Source organism: Etheostoma cragini, chromosome 7 (assembly GCF_013103735.1).
Source record: "Etheostoma cragini isolate CJK2018 chromosome 7, CSU_Ecrag_1.0, whole genome shotgun sequence".
Classification (NCBI taxonomy): Eukaryota; Metazoa; Chordata; class Actinopteri; order Perciformes; family Percidae; genus Etheostoma; species Etheostoma cragini.
The window spans coordinates 22,311,755-22,333,133 of record NC_048413.1 but is presented as its reverse complement, the minus strand read 5'-3'; the positions used below and the strand labels follow the sequence as shown (position 1 = coordinate 22,333,133).

The window sequence follows — 21,379 nt, the reverse complement described above, 5'->3', positions numbered from 1 at the left end:
TTGGCTGCTTAGAAATTAAGTGTTAACGAGCAGTTGGACAGGTGTACCTAATAAAGTGGCCGGTGAGTGTATATATTCCATGTTAGCAGAAAGTCAAAGTATGCGTTCCAATCTTCCCCAAAAGATGCTTTCTGTCATTGTAGGTAAGTTTGGTTTTAATTAGTTTCTGTATGCTATTAAAGAGGCTGTGATTAACTCAAGATTGTGTCCGGCAGGTGTATGGACAGTACCTCCATACCGTGGGATGGCACAAGATGGCAGCACAAGAATCTCCTAGCTTAGCTTCATTTTTATACAGAGGGAGGAAGTGGGGACGCGTCGCCCATCTTTGTAAACAGTCTATGATAAAAACAGATCAACAAATTAAATACATGACTTTTAAACATTAATTTCTGAAACCCTCTTGTCACCAACAAGATCATATCTCAGTAGCTCAGTTTGATACAAAATTGTCGGCTTGTTCGTTTGTGCTCAACACGTAATTATGATACCTCCAAAAGCACTTGAAGACGTAATAAGGTGACAACAGTATGTGGGTTTGCTGCTGCTAAACTAGGCAACTGAGTGGAGTTTGTCACTGGAGAGGAAGCCAGAACATTTCAGGCGAGCAGCCTTGAAATTTAGATTGCATCAGATTCTCTTTCCATTTAATAGAGTGCCAGACTGCATTAACTTGAATCACTTATGCTAAATGTAGGGCAATTCATATGGTAAGTGGTGCCGGGTATGTGTTTTTCCAGTGTGAATTTATGGATATCTGCGTTCTAAAGATACGAAAAGTAACAACTGCTTTCGTTAGGAAAAATAACGTGGAAACACAGAGAGAGAGAGAAAGAGAGAGAGAGAGAGAGAGAGAGACCCAAGGGCCTTGTTGCCCATTATGCATGCAGTGTTTTCATTTTCATCCACGACAGCAGGAGATACAAAGAAGTAAGCTAGGGTGTTAGTGTGTTTGTATGTGTATACGCGTGTGTATACACGTGTGCGTGCGTGCGTGCGTGCGTGCGTGAGTGTGAGACCTCTGGTTGGTGCATCCGATTCTGTGCAGGCTACAACATATTTATTTTTACTGAACAATTAACAAGGACAATGAGGAAATTGTTAAGTGCATCACAGCAAGACCTCATTGAGAGTATTTCATTCTGTTTCCCGTCCACTGACCATTTCTATTGTAACAACATCCTTGACATTTCATAAAAACAAATTTCCCCATAGAACAGGGCTTAAGCTGCAACACATAAATCATAACCTTCTTATACTAACCAGTATCAAAACAGATTTACGTCCTAATTCCTTAATATTCCCCTGGTTTTAAACTTGATAATGCACATGGTGTGTGTCTGATAAAAAAAAGTGTGTGTGTCTTGATACTGTTGTAAAACTTAAAACACAATAATTTTTACCAGTACATTTAATATGCCTCAAAAAAACATATCTTAGTTCAGAAAGAAAGATTCAGAATTCAATGGCGGATGGTTTCATTTTTTTAAAGCGGCATTAAGCATTTGCTTTTTCCCCAACTCTAAAGGGCAGAAAAGCTTACTCACAGAAACACCATTTATAAACCAAAAGCCTATCAAGATATTATAGCTGGTGTGTAAGCATTCACCACACTCTGCGACATGGCGAAACATTAGCAAACACTAGCACACATGGGGTGGGGGTGATGAGAGACACCATTTAGTCTGTGTCCAGCTAGAGAACAAAAGCAATGAACCAAAAGAGCTAAAAGCTACAGTGTTGGGTGTTCATTCTCAGTGAATTTGGCGAGACTATTCCATCCATCCATCCATCCATCCATCCCTCCATCATTCCCATCAGGCTTTTATTGTGCACACACTCACTGATGCATGGAATGAAATGCTAACAGCAGTGAGAATAAATGCACCTGCATGAGCTACCACGGGACACAGGTTGGACCAGTCCGCGATGGTGTGTGCGTGTGTGTGTGTGTGTGTGTGCGTGTGTGTGCGTGTGTGTGTGTGTGTTGAGAATAGAAAAGGGGCAGTTGAAAGGTCATAATGAATAGAACATGAGGGTGGGTGGGGTCAGGTTGTTCAATGTCCATCACCTCCCCGCAGATGATCTCCAGCTGGCTTGCGTGGGGGTTTGTTACTGGTCAGACACAAGTGTGTGTGTGTGTGTGTGTGTGTGTGTGTGTGTGTGTGTGTGTGTGTGTGTGTGTGTGTGTGTGTGTGGTAACTGGTAGCAGGGGTTCTTCCATATTCATGCTTGAACATTGCTCATAAGTATTCAGCTCCACATGAGACCATTTACATCCTGGAAATTGGGCTGGAAATAATAAGAGGTGACATTAGGGTGGGAGTCTGACCTTTGACCCCAACTTTGTGTGTACGTGCATAGAGGGGGGTTCAAATACAAATGCTTGATTGGTGTAGATAGTGAGAATCGATGCTTTGCTTGAAAAAACATTTACATTGATACAACACAGATGGCTTGAACAAATAGCTCACCAAGTAAGAGCGAGTCCTGCAGCGGCCCAGGTTCGAATCTGACCTGCTTCTCTCTCCCCCTTTCATGTCTATCCACTGTCACTACAATAATACAGGGAAAAGTCCCAAAAAATAATATTTAAAAAAAAAAACATTTTTGGTGTATGTTTGGCAAACAGCTCTGTTTGAATTAAGATAAGTGATAAATAATAACATCAAAGTACCACTGCTGTTACATTCACATAATTAATAGCCACAGACAATGATATTTTTATGTTGTGGCCTTAAAGCGGCACTACACTGTTTTCACATGTCAACTCTATGTATTAGGGATGGTGGTTTGCTATGTTGTGCCAACATAAAAGTGTGTGATGCATGTGCACAGATTGAAAAAATTGCACCGAAAAAAAATGAAGTCACCAATAATTTGATATTTAGATTGATTGCTCCTCTCTATTACTTTAGCAAGAGTGCTGTCACCCTGAATGCCGACTGCCGAGGCGCGTGAAAACCGAGTGTTCTGCCTAGTCCTGCGCTACTGTGCTGTGATTGGTTAGTACGGCTCTACTCTATTGACGTGCTGTTTCAACATTTCTCCCCACAGCTCAATGAGGAAAGACCTGTGTGAGAAAGGTTACTTTTACTTTTAGTTTTATATTTATTGTTAATTGTGTGAGGTGTAATATAAATGTACTGCACTGTGAACTGGAGACAGACAGAGAACACTACACTACAAACAACTTGGGAAAGTGATACTTGTTACCAACTTTAATGTATGATTTGGTGAGAAAATAAAGATCAATTGATCAAATTATGTTATGAAATTGAATTGCAAAGCATCCTTCTTTTGCATCGCTTTGTGTGCTAAATCAATGTGTGTCAAATTGCACAGCATTGCTATAGGTGTATAATGGTATTGCATAGGTAGTTGCTGCATATGTACAGTATCTTTAATGTAACTGATCGTGGGCACTGCATCAAGATGTGTATCGCATCGGCCTCAGACCCGAGATGCACATCAACACAAACACACTTGCAAGTTTTGAGGCGCAAATCAATTCCCTCAGCATCCACTTATCAGCAAACACAAGGATTCTGTCAACCCCTCTGTAAATTTACATTTGCATAATTTAAAATCTTTCTCTAAAGTTAAGAGTCTGTAAACAGCAGTGGCATTTTATAGCCGCATCAAAAGCCAGCCAGCCAAAACACGGTGAAAAATTCAAGACCTATCACGATTGTTAGATATTTCAGCCCATCATTTGAGGGATGAATGGAAGACAAAAGCAAATGAACTCACTGCATCACTCCAACTTGAAATATGGAGATAATGGATTCAGTATCACTGATCTGAAACCAAAACTCACTGTTCATCCTCAAGAGGGCTTTTCTAATATTCCGGGTGTCAGTGCTGAGAAACGTGTCAGAAAATGTGTTGGACTGAGTTATTATCACCCCAGGTACAAGACCAGGCAGTACCAACCCCCACTCTCCCTACACGCCTATACTCCAGCGGTACACTAACTGTCTCCTTTCTCTCACTTCTCTCTCTGTCTTTGACACGTCAGTCCTTCATTATTAATCTTTACACTATTCCCTCAGAACTCTTTCAGCGCGCACACACACACACACACACACACACACACACACACACACACACACATCAATAATTGATACATTTCCCAGCACTCTGTCTAAAAATAGTCTGATCAACATTGCCTTATTCACGCTGCATTTTTCCCACAAGTTCCAAACTCAGAGTCAAGGGCAGACTGAAAACTGTGGACCAACAGACTGGGAAAAGGATTCATACCTGACACACACAAAGACACATATTAATCAAAAAAACAAAACAAAAAAGAGGGCCTGAGGAAAATGTACAATGTTGCACCTGGGATATTAATAACACTACGCTTCCTGCTCAGCACTGATCTCCTAGTGGGCCCTGATGAAGCAGCATATGGCCTCATCAACCCCCAAACACACATCACGCCATTGAGACTCTATATTAGCTTATGCAATGCAGGAGCAATCCTGCATAATCCTTGACTAGCCTTGAGTCCTCATCCCACTGTGGACGATCAAGAGGTTTAAAACTACAAAAGACTCAACTCGTAGCGGAGCAGGTTCTAAACGCTGGGGCCTTAGAGGCAACATGCCCCATTTTTTTAAGTATATTTAGTGCGTGGAATCCTTAAACCTTAAATGACAAAGACAAGGCAAATATTTCAATTTATTTCCCAGAAACAAAAGTAAACAAAGCAGGGAAAAAGTCTGTGAGAAAGTTTAAAAGCGCACGCTTGTAAGACTACTTTTGTCTCCTTGATTTCCTACAGGTGAACTCTCAACACTTCTGCTTGCCTGGTTCCATGGTTAAGACCAAAGTGTAACCAGTGTATGTGCAATGTGTTTATTCTTGTTTAATGTGTTAGATAAGGTTGGTGGTGGGGCTTTTTACGCCATCAACCACTTGTATTCAATTTTAACCACACAAGGTATCCACCAGTGTAAATGAGATGGTAAATAGCACCTAGAGCGCCACATTATTTTTTTTTGTTACAAAGTGGGAAGGTGTGATCACATTTACAGAGAGCTCTAATTAGTGCCTTATCGTTCCCCGCCGGTTTAAGTTATGCATCTGTCTGGAATACACTATGTTAATTGTTATTCATTTTTTTCTACAGATTTTGTGAATTTCTGCAACTTCTACCACATGGCATGAGCTCAAACGGTAAATGCAGATGGTGTGGTTGTGTGTTTCTCAAGGCGGGGAGCAGATAAATCGTTTTAATTCAGCTCCTTGATACGGCCTCTGGGTGTTCCATTGTAGCACAGTTCATGCTGTATGTGCTCATGGTTGTGTAAGTATATCTCCATAATTTAGATTTCCAAGGGTGAGGCACGCGTGGCTCTACGTAACCGGAGTTATAGCTTCATTTCCCACCTGGGCCTAACGTGTTTGCATCACAGTAGGTAAAGTTGGATAAAAGCCTCACTACATGGCAGCGGCGCAGAAAAAACACTGATTGACATAAACTCTGGGTGGTATCCAATTTTGACACATAAGCATTTTTTGGGCATTAAATAAATTATATTTAATATTTAATCCTTGTCTCCTATATGAGTGCAGTGCATTTTTTTTTAATGACGCTATTTAAACTGATACTGTTGCTATTTTTAAGAGCCTGCGGTATACCCGTATTTTTGTAGTACCGCCCAACCCTACTCTGGTGTCTTTCTTAGCTTAATTAGAATACAAATGTCCTGGTTAAAGAGACATTTCCTGTAGGAAAAAACATTTTAACACTGCAAACATAATGAGGGCTCATCTCATGTAGGAATATGTGTTGCATATGTTGTCTCCATCTGCAGTGTTTAACAATCTGGACACATTAAAGCGCCCTCTATTCACATCTTCTTCAATCAGTGTAATTATTCATACTGAGGGGGGAAATGAAAAACTTGCACATCAGCATTTTAAAGGAATGTACAGTTAAGGAGGTCTGTCTGACAAAATGTCTTGATATAAATGTTTGAGGAGATGAAGCTTCCTAAATGTCAGCTGTGGTGTGAAATGACATTCAAGAATGGACGCTCCACCAAACAACCATTTTGGATCTTCAAGTAAGGAAGAAAAGGACAATGTAATAGAGAAAGCCTGTCAAAAAGGCATTGACCGTTTTGTATAGCACATGAGCACCCATGTAGTAGCTGCACCCACAGCATGATTTTCAAAGTAAAAAGCAAATGACCACTATACTGCTGAGAAACTGTTCACTGTACTTGTCCAATGAGTGATCAACTAGGTGTAATAGCTCATTTGTGAATTAAACATTGGTCCCAGTTTTCATTTGATTTGGCCTTAAAAAGATTTTCAGCTTTGAACTAATGTAAACAGAAATTTGTTCATCTACATTTAGCTTCACATTTTCCCCCACAGTATTGTAATAACAAGCTATAAACCCAAAACTTCACATCAAACAAAACTGTGAGCTGGCGTTATGACATTCACATCTGTTTATCTTTCAATCGTTTTAATCTTTAACAGTCTGTATTTGCTTTGGTCTTATCTACGTTGGCTTCTCTGCTGTCTGTCACATTGACCCAAATTCATCCTCTCCATCTGATCTCAAATGTTTTTGATGTATTGTGATCTCACTGTCCCAACCAATCCCCGTCAATCAGTATTGAATCCTCCCACCAGATAACAGAACCAGAAAAATAAACCTTACACACCTTTGCAATTGCTTGCAAGTGCAGGTATTATTTTTTTAAAAATATATAAACAGGGATATGTTGATATACTGTAGTTGCGAGGATATATCTTAAATAATGCAGCTACATCTTCCAAGAATCTCCTGATAAACAGCAAAATCAAGTCTGGCTATCACCAGACCAAGCCAAGCTCAGTAGATCGGAGACTGAGCATTGGTCTGGCGGGTCTGCTCTGTAAGGGTCGTGACCAACGGGCATAGTTCAAATGATGTACGCATTTGGATAGTACTACAACCAATCAGACGAACGACCCGGGTGACGTAGAAGTGACAGCGGCATTAACGGGTTGCTGCGCTTTGGTGGTGTTTGACAGCCGCTTTGTTGAATGTAAACAAGAAGCTGCTTGGTCGCTTCTCTATCGTCATCATGTAGCGCGGCAGGTAGATGAGCCAGTTTGTGATTGGTTGCCGCAAAATATAAAATAAATGTAGACTGAAGCAGGAGAATTAAATGTGCAGGTTTTCAGACTGTGATGCAGGGCGAAATCAAATCACCGGCAGAGTGGGCGGGGTTTACCCAGTCTAAGCAAAACCCCAGTTAAAAACAAAATGGAGGAAGAGAGACTATAGAGATGGAAGCACAAGCGTTGGTTGAGCTTTTACATCTTGTCTGCACAGCAGAGTTTTCCTTTCATAGGAAGGCAAAAAGCAGTACTGTGATAATCCTGTTTTTCATCATGAGCAATATTAACTGTGTGTAATCTAGATTGAAAGTCTTTTCCTAAATAAAAAGATAGTAAGAATTCAAACAACTGACAGGTCTGGTGTATCTGTATAGTTCAGAGGAGTGCCCTGGGATAAAGTAAAGCGTGCGACGTCTCTGCTGATTTCTCTCCTGGCTCATTAAAACTTTATGAACCTGAACACTCCCTCTAAAAGCAGCACCGGCTCTTTGACAGAGCAGGCCTTGACTCTGGCCATTAGCATAATGTGTTCAGTGACAGAAATGACCAAGATCCTGAAGGAGACAGGATTTTAAAGAAGTTAGGCTTTCTAAAAAATCATTATAGCAAGAAACTTTAAACAGTCCTCAAGCTTGTTTGGTTCTTCAACAAGTTATTTCATTTCCCACCGTGTTAATATATCTAATCATGAAAGCTGCACTATTCAATATGAACAATGGGGCAAATGACTATGTGTATTGGGAAAGGTGTTGCTCATAGTGACAAACCCACAAAGAGTCACCCCACTCTGCAGTTCCCACTCAGCTGTATAGAGTTTAATCACAGTAATAATAAAGGTCCCAGAGTTCCATTAGAAATAACACATTTATTGACCACTGGGGTAGCAAATCCAACTTTAGTGACTACTTTGTTAGACGTTAAAGAGAACAAACTTTTAGCTGAGAGAATTAAATGATGTGTTTTAATAAAGAAAACCAAAGGTCACTTCCATTGCCTGTATACAATATGTTCTATGAATCCTTTGCTTGTGTATGCACAATACTGATGATATGTACAATAAAGAGGCAATAACTGAATCTAAATACATTGGACGGATACTGATGAAAAACAATGGCTATAAATACAGGAGTATCAAAAATGGGCTTTTACATAATAAAAGACTTTAGGATTATAACATGCCAGTTAATGGTGAACAGTTGCTTGTTTGACTTTATGCTGTTGTGTTTTAATATTGTACTTACCAGGAATCTGCAACTGAATGTGGGGCACTGAGTGGTGGCCTTTCTTTTCATTTCTGCTGCTAAAGGTTGTCTCAATAGCGCTGCTTCCTGCCTTTTAATTACATCATTTCCTCTGTGACTTTTCCCCTGGTGTTGAGAGAAAACTTAAAACCTCTGACGATTGTATACAGACTGAATAATTGACTGTGTTAAATCAATGGACTACAGAAGGGAGCAGAAGTACAGAGAGGAATTTATATGAGGGTGTAGCACATTGTGAGTTTTAAAAATTTAAAAAGTTCGCTCAAAGCTGCATCTAAGAGAGTTAAATATGCATAACTGTTTGCAAAATTTAACTTCCTAGGGAGTCTGTGAGATCCCTTCACAGACAACCACAGATCCCCAAACCTTTAAATGAACAGGCCTGGATGGGAATATAACCCACCATGTTTCACTGTTTACTCCATATGCGCACATGTATGCAGTAAAAAGCCAATTTTGAGCTGGTTTTAGTTTGCATAGACAATGTATTTGGTCAGTGAGCAGATATCATCTGCTACTTAAGTTGGCATTAAGGCGCATCCTTTGACAAACACCAATCCCTGTTTGTTTACCTGCATTGGCTAGAGGGCGTGCTTATGCATAATAATGACAGTGTGTGCATGTTCATGTATGTGTTCAAATGTGACCATATGTGTGTGTATGTGTGTGTGTGTGTTTGTTCAGTCCCTGAAGCTAGCCACCTCTTATCTTCAATGCCATATCTCATCTTTTGCAGGACTACTGTGACCAATCTAACACTGCCCCGAGGAACAGAGAGAGAGAGAGAGTGTGTGTGTGTGTGTGTGTGTGTGTGTGTGTGTGTGTGTGTGTGTGTGTTGGCTGCCACCTGCCCCTGCCTCTTTGTAACAACCTGACCTGTGCCACCATCTAACAGTAGTGCTGAACCTGGCTGCCAACCTCAACAGCTCCAGTTCAGCGCCACTCTAGACGGGAAAGTCACGGAGAAGAAAGAACTCTTTTATCTGATTGAAAGACAAAAATAGGACACTTCACATCAGCACCCAAACCAATCCCTGTTCCTCTCAGCTATGATGGAAGTGGTCGAGGGGGGGAAGTGATTGAATTGTAGCATGGCATCAGATGAACCCAGTATGGCGCTGAGGTAATTGAACACTGTCCCCCCCACTGGTGCTTCTGCTCGCACATAAAAGTCTCATTTTGGACAAGAGGGAGTGTATTGCCTCTCAGGGGATTGATGAGTGTTAGATGGCTTTGAGTGTCTGAATTAAAACCCCAACCCTCTCGGATGTTGACCACATGCTGCGTTTAAGTCCAACTGAGAAAATACACCTTTGACCGGTCACTCCGCAACGTAGACTTAAGCTCCAGATTTATAGCTATGACTGAGCCAATTTTCATCTTTTATCATATAAAGTCAACCAATGATGTTGGCCTTTGATATATGACAGAGAGGCGGGGACAGCTGAGCTACTGATGGAGCAATGCATTCTGGGACCACTTTTAAGTGTGCCATCTATGATAGGCTCTAATTGGACTAACCTGTTTTAATTAAAATTCTCTATGTCCTTCTAACACACGCATGCACGCACACATGCGGACACACACACACACACACTTAAAGGTTATAAGTCCTCCCCCAAGGCTGACAAGCCCTTAGCGCCGTTGCAAAGTGGAAAGGATTTCTGGGAGAGGGAGGAAGAGAAGGAGGAGGAGGTGGTGGATGGAGAGGGAATAAAATGTAAGGACAATTTCAGTTCAGGTCAATTTCTGAACGATGATAACTTAATATTCTCAGTATGCAGGATGGTGGAAGTGCTTGTGTTTAGCCCAACCTGTGATGACTTCACTCTCAGTCTAATTTCTTTCTTTCAATTCAACTCACTCTCCTGCATATCTTCCTTTTTACCTTTTTTTGTCATCAATTCCTTCCCTTCCTTCTTATTCTCTTGACTCATTGTGAGCATCCTGGCCCGTAGGTTGGGAACCAGTGTTTAACGATCTAACTAATGAGCCTTTCTTCTCCTCTCCTTACATACTTCTAGAGAGACTGGGAGCCAGAGGAACACATACTTCATCCACAGCAGCAGTAGTGCTGCTTTGTGCCCCGTTTTCCTCCCCCCAATTACCAAGCAGGAGCTACATCCACAACTAATGGACTGAATTAGACACAGTTACTTATTATACACTACCTCTCATACACATGAATGTATTTAACGTTTTCTGCAAACCTAAACACACTGGTAGGCTGTAAAACCATATTTCTTCAAAAATTAATTCTGCCACTATCACAGCTGATTAAACACTGATTTAAGCTATCAGGCAATTTTTAAAAAGCAAGAATCTTAAGACTACCACAAGTGGCTCTTTTTATCAAGCTATAACATCCTAATGAAGTGGAGGTGAAATTATATGACACTTAATAAAAAAGCTACTAAAGTAACGTGAAAACGTGTCAACCTGTTGATGGACTTTTACACTTTTAAATTTAAGTGTCAGTAATAACCAACTTGTTACTGTAGGATGATGTTTTGGCAGTGTAGTGACAGGAGTCAGCTGTGGGAAACGAGAGCTGTCGGACGCCAGTGGGAAATGTCACAGCTAATGCATCACGTGTGGAGGTACTCACACTGGATGCCTTGTTCCCTACAAGATGGGTAAGGCTGTGTGTGTGTGTGTGTGTGTGTGTGTGTGTGTGTGTGTGTGTGTGTGTGTGTGTGTGTGTGTGTGTGTGTGAGAGACGTAAGCTCACTTGCAATGAAATTCCACATGTTTGCAGCACATGTTGAGAGCATGTGTGGGGGTATATGACTGACTGATTATTAGTGCTTTGCAGTCCTTTGATACACAACCCATTCAACCACATATCAAGCAAGGCAAATAAATAAAACAATCTAAGCTGGGTATGGTTCTGTATTTGTGCGATATATATAGATATAGATCTATATCTATATAGATATATATATATATAGCGTCTGTGTGGGTGTGGGTGTGTGTGCATGCGTGTATGTTTGCAAGTGTAAGGAAGGTAAAAACACACTTAACTGTATTATTACTGGAGTGGAGACACAATTCTTGCAATGCAACTGTAAAAGTAATTTCTTAAAAACAAATGATTGCCTTTAAGAGTTACTCCCGTGATTTATTATTCCATAAAATTGGGCAGCTAACAAGAGGTTGATTAACACACACTGGTGCAAATTGAAGCCGAAGGCTGAGATATTCCGGCTTTTAGTCACTAGTGTGGGTCAATCTTAGGGCTAGGTGATGAAAATCTACCACAACTATTATCATATTGACTTACTGTCCAGGACCTAGTCAGTAAAATCCTAAATCTTTTTTTTCCCACAATGCTACCAATAGCTTCTTTTCTATAGAGCTGTGTAGTACTCTGCATGACTACTGGTCTGACCTTTTTGTAAAATTGATTAAATGCCCATTTAAAATAAACAAAATCCATTAGTGAATGATCATTTCAAATTCCCTAAACACATGTTTGTCTTGTAAAATGTGATGGGGGGGAAAGGTTTTTTTAACTAAAATGACAAAAGATGAATTTCTGAAATATCCATTAACAATAACTGCAGCAGTTTTGTCAAGTTACAAAAACGCATGCACGAGCACACGCATGCACGCACGCAGAAAATGGTTCAAATTGCTGTCAATTCTTCACTCTATTTTGGTTTCTTTCCTCTTCTTCCCTCTTATTATGGAAATGAGCAAGCATGCAGATGTGTGAGGTTGCTGGAATACTGAGCACAACATCTACTCATTCTCTCTTGTACAAATACTCCGAGGTGTATGGTTAAAAATCTGAGAGTGGTTTAATGTAATGATGAGTTAAATGCTTTGGGGTGAACAGAACAATATACAATACAAACAAAGCCAGCCTGGGGGGAAATTAATTCCCCTAATTTGCACAAAACATCCTTTTTTCTATGTATTGGACAGAGAGACAGTAGTTGTTGTCCTCCTCACCACAGTTGCAGCACAGCGATTGGTTGGAAAATGTAATGACGATGTCTCACTCTGACCGCCTCAATGATGAATTTTGTTTTTCTTTTTAAGTTGAATGGCAGGTAATCTCTTGCCGCTGACCAAGCCCAAATAATACAGATTTGTGTCGCTACGAGTGTGACATAGGCCTACCTTTTCTTTAACCTGCTTCTGTAACAAAGTTATGACTTGTCTTGTTGGCAGCTAAAAGCATGGAATCTGCACATGTGGACCACGTCCACATACGGAGACAACCAGTTTAGTATGAAAAGAATCACACGTGTGTCCACCGTCTCTCAAGCAGGGCCATATGGTCTCATGGTGAGTGTCAAAACTTCCAAAAAAGAGCATTTACAAGTTAAAGCGTAACACACGCCATAATGGAACCTTAGGTCTTAGGTTTTTGTGAATGTACCAGAGTCCAACTTTTGTTTAAAAGCATAATTAGGACGAAAACACCACTTTTAAGATTGACCACATTTTAGTTTTTGGTCAAATGCCCTTTTTGAACGGGAGTCCTAAGGGCACTTCTATGATATCATCAAAATTGCTATTTTTAAAACACTAAGAAGTCTTGACAAAACATGATACTTTGCTCTAAGTATCAGCAGGGGCCCTAAACATAAACACTCAAGCATTGAGAACATTGTTTGTGTACACAGAGTTTACTAAAAAGAAATGTTTTGAACAACTCACTTTAGCAGTTGTTTTTTCCCATAGACAATAAAATTAATGGACAAAGCAACGCCGAGAGCAGTGAAGTCAATTAAGCACTTTTCCGGTGAAAGCTGAGCGTTACTTTAATACATTGTCGTGTTTCTTTAGAATTAAACAATGGACAAATAGAGTCTTTAAACGCTTCAGATGTAAAGTGATTTGCTGTCAAAGTGACGCCAAAATGAATGGCAGTCAATGAAATGCTAACAGCAGGTGACGCTTATTAGCATCAAAATGGCTCCATAGGAGACTTCGACTTCTCTTTATTTAAGGAGGCATGCTTTGCGGAGGCTTGCCTACCTCCCTGGTTTCTTCACTCGCCGCCATCTTGCATGTCAAAAAGTGTTGATCTCCGAATGCGAATTAACGGACTCCATAGAAGGAAATTTAATTCTTATAGGAGGCTTCTTTTTTCAACTACAAAGTCGATATTGTTTTCCACTAACAACAAAACAACAAATTGCCCATGCACCTATATGGACCTTAGCTTTAGGAGCTTTACATCTTTCCCCGCGTTACGCTTTAAGTTAAGCTCTTAGAACTTAGAGGGGGAAATACACATAAAAAGCAAAACTTGGTCTTATGGCATGTCCAGTTTATTGAATTGTACCATGCACTGCATTTAGTAGCACTCCTCCATCATGTGTATGGATAATTGGCCATCAACTCTCTGCATGCACAGTGCATGCTCCCATCACATGTGCAGCCCACGATACTGTCACTGTCTGAGCCAAAAGACTACATGCATTCATGTAACTTTAATTACTGTAGATTACTATGTTTATACATTGACATTTTTTAACATATTTAAGTTATCCAGTAGATAGTAGCCTAAAGCAGAGTACACACTGTATAACTAGTTATCACCTGCTAGCTTTTGCTATCTAGCTAGCTGTTTCCCTGTGGGATGTAACTTGATTGAGCTTGCTTATTGAAGAGTTTAAATTAATCTATTTCCATTCATGCTTTATTGTAAAACATTTCTTTTATAAAGTAGTTTTTACACCCCAAGTACCCGAAGTAGTTTTCTCTATTAACACACTACATGGCACATTTCACGCTGTATGCTCTATTTGATCAAATAATGTACTATATTGGCTTATCATATGGTAAAAGGTTAGTTTCTCTCTGCATTACCATAAAATATGAAATGTATTACAATGCTATCTTACGATGCTGCACAAGAGGCTGATTTAATAGATAAAATGTGTGTATAGTCAAAGACACAACCATCTACAGTATATCTTTGAGTTGGAGTCTGTATTCAGCACCGTAGAATGTTACAAGGTTCTGTAAGATTGCGAGGTATTACTATAGAAAATTCACTCAGCGGCTAATTAAAAATTACGCAGATATGTAAAAAAACTATAGGCAGCATCTGAAAAGGGTTTTGTCTGCATTGTGTGCCTGCTTTATGGAAATCAAAAGTCACTTTCTTTGTGTGTGGTGGCTCAGTGGCTGCTATATGCACACATGAGGAACCATGACCCAGTGGAGGAGAGAAACCAGCAATCTAAAATTCAGCAAGTCCAGAACTTACATTACACATACACATAATCTACATAAAGAGGGGGTGGCAGTAGCTCAGTCCGTAGGGAGTTGGGTTGGGAACCGGAGGGTCGCTGGAGTCCACATACGGACCAAAAGTATGGTGTTGGACTGGTAGCTGGGGAGGTGCCACCTCCTGGGCTCCGCCAAGGTCTTGAGCATGGCACCAAACCCCCAACTGCTCGGGGCACCTTTCCATGGGCAGCCCCCTCCCTCTGACATCTCTCCATTTAGTGCATTTATAGGGTACTGAGCATGTGTTTGTAATTCAGGCTTGTGTGTAATGTGTGTAATAACAACAGAGTGTAAATTGTAGTTTCCCCTTGTGGGACTAATTAAGGATACATTGTTATTTACTATTATTAAATGCCCCAGGAACATGAATGGATGCTATTTTCGACGTTAACAGGTGGGTAAACAGCGTAAGGTGTCTTTACCCCATTATGCTCCTGGCTGGCTCTGCACTGTAGCATATCATATGTTGTGTCTATTCACTCCCCCAGCTCCAATAAATATTTGTTTACACGGAGGTAAAGAGTTGAAAAGAAACATTCAGAGAATAGGGATTTACAGTCTTTATCTGTTTTGCTCTTCTCTCCGTCTCAATATCTTGTGCCCTCTGTCTTGCTCTATGCTATCATAAATCTCAGCAAAGTGAGAGGGCAGCAATCAGCACGCTGCACGGACACACATGCATGTTGGTGTGTGTGTGCATCTGCATCTGCACACGCACACATTGTGTGTGCAGGGTGTAAATGGTGTTGCTGACTGGTTGCTAGGCCATGTGTCAGTGTGTTGTAATTGTGTCCAGTGGAACGAAACACACACACACACGCACGCACGCACGCACGCACGCACGCACGCACACAGTTAATACTGCAGATAGAGCAGTGAATTCAAAATTGACTGTCTACCAGACTAAAAGTATGGGGCTCCACTGGGACTCGATGGACTCGTCTACAACTAGCTGCACATCTGGTTGCCATGACAACTAGGGCTGTAATGTTTTATGTAGTCACAGTCAAGGTCCAGGGGACCCGCCACATGCAGGATACACGGTGTGTAGATTGATGCATATAATGTTGAACCAAAGTTCACAAGTGTGATTTCTGCCCAGAAACCTTTAGCCATACACCATTAGCAACATGTGCTGATGTTAGCACAACCAGTGGATTGGCGTGCAATGGTCAGTCACAGGCGCAAATGAAAACGAGTTGGAAGACCCGCATGTTGGTTACCGGTTAGCTACAACAGCAACAGAGAGGGAGCTGCGTATGAAACAAGAAATGTCAGCATCACCATTGTAAGGTATGTAGAAACATTGAAAAGCTATCGCACATTTAACAGCATCACCCAGATGTGCCAAACACTGGGATGATACGTTTTTGGGGGCTTTGACTGTTCAAATATAGCCAAGGCGGAACTAATTAAAACACTGCACTCATTTAATTTTTTATGTTATTCGATATATTTTCGTATTTTAAATTTCACAGCATAAGAATTCCTTTCCGTTTTATAGTCTATTGTAACCTGTTGCAAAAATTTATCAGGCATACTTAACAGGAACACACACACACGAAACCAAAAGCACATACACACCAACGTATAAAAGTTAGCAGTAACTGTAAAATTGGATGTTCGGGGTTCTGTAATGTGTGTGTGTGCCAGGAGTGTATGTGTGTTCCTTCACACAGCCTGAGGTTCAACTGTGATCTGTAAACAAGGTTTCTAGCTGAGTGAAGGAAAACAAGAAGCAAGGGGTGAAATGTTCAAGAGAGTTAGAGTGTGTCTGTGTGTCTGGCAGAACGAGAGAGAACAAAAGAGCACTGAACTGAAGATGCCTGACTTTCACAGCAAACGTTGCTTCTGCAGAAAACTATGACATGTATGGTGTATTTGTATACAGTGTGGATATTGTCAACACAGAGCAAAACACTCCAATAAACTTCTGCTTCTTAACAGAGAAAACACTGACTGGGATGCAAGTCTTGGCTAATAGCAGGATATCAGCAAAATTTTGTTCAGCAACACGTTGACACTGCAAGCCACTTATTTTCCTCTAATTAACAACCTGACAGTGAAATTTGTTCCACTGGTTACACTTCCCTGTGTGGTTATTTTCTGACTCCGCCACCAAACTATTAAATTACCACCTACCCATCACAGATTAAAATGGAACGACAACTGAGTCCCGATTTAAAATAACTTGCGGCGGTGTTAATGAGAAGGAATGAGCAACGTGGCCTTTCACTTGTGCCGAATGGCCGCTTTCACCATCAACATGCGAAGAACATAGAGAGCCCATTTAAGGCAACATTAGGCTGTTCTGCACGCTAATTACTTCCAATATATCCCACAGTGCTGAGAAGGTTTGGGCTTTCAACCGTCCCTCTGCACGGCCATGCTGAGCGATAAGGGTTTGGATAAGCAGCTACAGTAGAAACGATTAATTAGCTCACATGGATTCATACTGTCGATATGGTTTTGTCTATCACGCTAACGTCATTCTTTCCATTTCATTTCAGAGACTCGGCAATGTGACATACTGCTACAATTTTTTTTTAATGTCGTTTGTTTTTGTAATCTCTTGCTCTACCATGAGGAAGAAGGAAATAAATCAAGCGTGGATATATTTACAGTGCATCTAACGAGGCAAAAGGAAAGTTGCCTTCACAGGAAGCTTTCATCAGTGTGGACGTATATTCATGAGTGAAATATGTGCTAAAGGCTTTACTAAAACACACATTGATAATTGATTTCCATGCAATTTGTCATAACCTTTTTAACTTTTTATATGAGAACAAGAGGACATTAAAAAAGCCCAAAATGAAGCAGATATGTAGTTTGCAATACTCCAGGTCACACCTCTGTCTAGTTTCTCTTGTACATTACACACAGTCCAGGCAGGCCTAATGCCAACAAATCAGACTACGGCTGTACGAGTTGCCGGCTGACAGCTTCCAGATCACAGCCATAGAAAATCACAGCCTCAGTTCAGTGTGTTTTGTGTCCAAATCATGGAACTGCTGATCCTTTCAAGGTCCAAGGTCAGAGAATAACCTGCATCAACACTGGCAGGAGGGGCTCCGCAGCCGGGGGACATATCGAAGCAAACCCACGTTGCAAACTGTGTCAATTATTACTCCTTGTCATAGGGTATCAAAAGCAAATAGTGCTGCACTTTACAGGAGGATACCTCAGTTCTCTTCTTCTTGGTTGACATTTTTGTTTTTCTCTCTGTGGACTACTGCTTCTAACCTATTTTGTCAGATCAATACCGGGTAAGCTGAGGTGAGGTGTGGTGATGCAAGCCTGAATGTGAACTCTGTCAAAGACAATTGGTTAGATGTGGCGTTGACCAGATTTGGCTAAAACCTTTGTTTATGACAAAAACAACTTACTTACTTATTGATGCCACCAACGCAAAATGAGACAGGCTACTCTGACAAAGGTGAGGATACAGAGTTCATCTGTGTAATTTGAAAAGTGTGTACTTTAAAAGGGCAACAAACTTTTCTGTTGATAAAGTCAAGGCTGACTCAACCCCTCCGCTGTCCCCCAGCAGCCTCCACAATAGTGGCCTAACAAGCTGCTCTCTTTTAAAAGCCGGACATGACAATTCTTCTGTGAAATTGTAATACAGGAGAAGCAACTTTACCTTTGATATCTTGATGTGAGGCATTCTCAGCAAGTAACCCCGCCCAGGTTAAAAGATGAGGTGGATATTTTGCCTCTGTTGTGTGAAATCTATGATGTGAAATGATTTAATTAAGATAGGCCAAGGAGCCATAATTAATTCTGCCTCTTTCTGAGCTAGGCTTACTGTCAAGAACACAGAGAAAGGCTCCAGCAGAATAAATTGTGTGTGTGTGTGTGTGTGTGTGTGTGTGTGTGTGTGTGTGTGTGTGTGTGTGTGTCTGTTAGGCCTGCACGATTTTGTGAAAAATATGAATCACGATAATTTTTTCTAATGTAGTTTATTTTTTGAAAATGCTTAGTTTTAGTTTAGTTTTTATTAGTCTTAGTATTAGTTTTAGTCTTTTTTTGTAATATGGGTTATTAGTCGGGGATTTGAAAAGGTCAGAGTACAAACAGAAACATATCATTTTAGAAATATGTATACACAATTCCCAACAATAACACCAGTACAAACAATATACATATGATGATGAGCACAGATGTGTAAACAGTAAACACAGTAAATTTCGCCACAGTAAGTGCAGAACGTGTAAGTGACAGTAGGAGAAAACCTAAACAGCCAACAGACTAAAGAAGACAGACATCAAGAGGTGTTTTGAACTTTGGTTCAAATAAAGTGTTAAACTTTTTGAAGTCAATCAACTCACACCGATGTGTGGACATCCCAGGATTAATCCACATATTAACCCACGTTCCCTCATGGTTTTAGTGTTCCTGCATATTTACTAACCAGCTATCGGGTCACCGGTGAAAGCGGCCTGTAGTGTTCTCTGTCCTGCGTTTTTTTTTTCCTTCTTTAAAAAAAAAAAAAAAAAAATCAAATTTATTTAATAAAGAAATCGGGAACAGGGTGAATTCCCAGAGCTGACAGAGATTTAATTTAATTTAATTTTAATTTGTTTATTAATCCCCAGTGGGGAAATTACAATTTACAATGTGTACACACTTCACAGGCGTGAAATACACACACATGCTTAGGACCTATACATGCACTAATGGAGAGATGTCAGAGTGAGTGGACTGAGCTACTGCCACCCAGTATTTATGTCAATTCTTTAGGACGAGGTAGTGTTCTTAAAGTGTAAGTGAGCCTCCCGGCACTCTTATTTAGGTGTTCCACCATCTAAGCTCAAATCAGTCCAAGAGTTTATTTTGTCTGTCAGCAAGGAGCATCCTCTGGGGAGCTCCGTCAGTGACAAAAGCGCAATTGAAGACAGGCAGGCTGTGCTGGAGACGGCTACAGTCACAGAAGACCTGGGAACTAAGGCTTAACTTATTACACTTCCTTTCTTTTGAGTCTCTGGCCTATTCGGATCATGTTTGGACAGTGTTTACTCACCTTAGGATGTAATAGGATGAAATGAAGGATAGTTCAAGGGAGCAGTCTACAGTACACCTGATATTCCGCTTGACAGAGAACTAAAGACGTGAATCTAGTCTTGTCCAAGTTCATTTATAAACTAGATTTTCCATAAATCACACAACAAATACCTGGTGAAGTAATAGACCTTAATACATCTTTAATAAAATACGACCAAAGATTGTGTCTAATTAACACTGCCTCTGTGCTGTGCCCTTAACCACTGCACAAACTCTGGATGTAGACAACTGAGGGCCAAGAGCCTCATTCATCAAGCATTTCTCTGAGTCGACCCTCTTTCCAGAGTCCAATATTAATCCCTCAAGCTGCAAGTCTTTGAGCTTTCTAGTTCTGGCCAAAAGCACAACAACTAGCGTCTTATTATCAGGAGACAACAGGCAATAATGAGTGTGGCCTAAGCCGAACAACTGCCGCTTTGAGCTTTCAAAGAAAAAGCCTAATTAACGGCTGCTTTGTGACTTCTGTCACTTTTTTTGACCGGTGATTATGGGCCATTCATTTTGGGAGGATTTGTTAGCTATTTGCGGGGGGCGCACAACATAAATATCATCTTAGAGTTTTGCTTATGTTGTGCCAAACCTGCATTTTTCCCCAGCGAGTCCCAAGATCCTCTCGCTCTAATGTGTAGAACAAATTCTTTTACTTTCCGCAGAATGTCCTCATGCTAATAAGGACGTTTCATCAACAGCAGTTCAGAAACAAATTAGGCTGTGTAAAAATGCACACTTCTTGGTATCTTGTCCGTGATTTCCTGTAATCAAGTACTGGGGAGCAGAGCGCCCTTGGCACTGAGGACAAGTTCAGTAGAATGAGACCGGTGCTCTCTACTAAACTGCCCCTCCACCACTACTAACACCCAGCGTCTCCAAAAAGTGGCCTACTGTCTTATTTGGGCCAACTCTAATTGTCTCACTAATCTCTCCAGTGTTAAATGACCCATAGAAACTGCGTCCCACAGGGCAGGCTTACCCCACTGATTGGAGGCTTTGCCTTTTGTTTTGCTTGGAATATTAAAACGGCATAGGCTGCTGATGTAAAGCCTACAGAACTATTGGAAATGTAATTAAGGGCTAGCAGCGGCTTTTAAATGCTTGACTAGTGCAGAAACAAACTGTGCCCCTCAGACAGCAAAAACTTTAATACATAGGAAATGAGTGGCTCAATCGATAAGCAGGGCGTTATTTCCTTTGTAGGTGGAAATTCAATGGGAGACAGAAATGGGCTTGCTTCACTGCCTGCACACTGTTTCTCATTTGCTCAGTGGAGAGCCAAATTTTATTGCAATAATTGCTTCAAAAACAAAACTTTCCGTGAGATATAATCGTTCGTCAGGACGATTTCATCTGCCATTACAACAAAAAGAAATAGATGCTGTAAACCGTGCCAGCTCCAATTGGATCGCGAGTGTTTTTTGATGTGAGGGCATGAAAGAGAAAAAATAGACATACTTGCACAGTCCTCAGGTGTTGAGGTGAGGCAGAGTTGAGAAACGCTTCAATCAAGCACAATTATTTGTTGAAGCCAAAATGCCACAGCCATTTTGTATCGACAGCGAACAGCCTATTGTCCCGAACCTGCCAGACAATCCCATTCGTCATAAACCACCTCTAATTTGATACATTTTTTAAAGCTGACATCTTTCGCAAACCGCTTTTCCAAACAAGCT

The 21,379-nt window shown here is 40.7% G+C and overlaps 1 protein-coding gene across 10 annotated transcripts in view; it reads right to left on the bottom strand.

Moving 5' to 3' along the window:
* Positions 1-21,379, bottom strand: part of agrn (agrin) — a 247,669-nt gene that overhangs the window by 126,431 nt on the left and 99,859 nt on the right. The gene's annotated exons all lie outside the window — the stretch shown is intronic.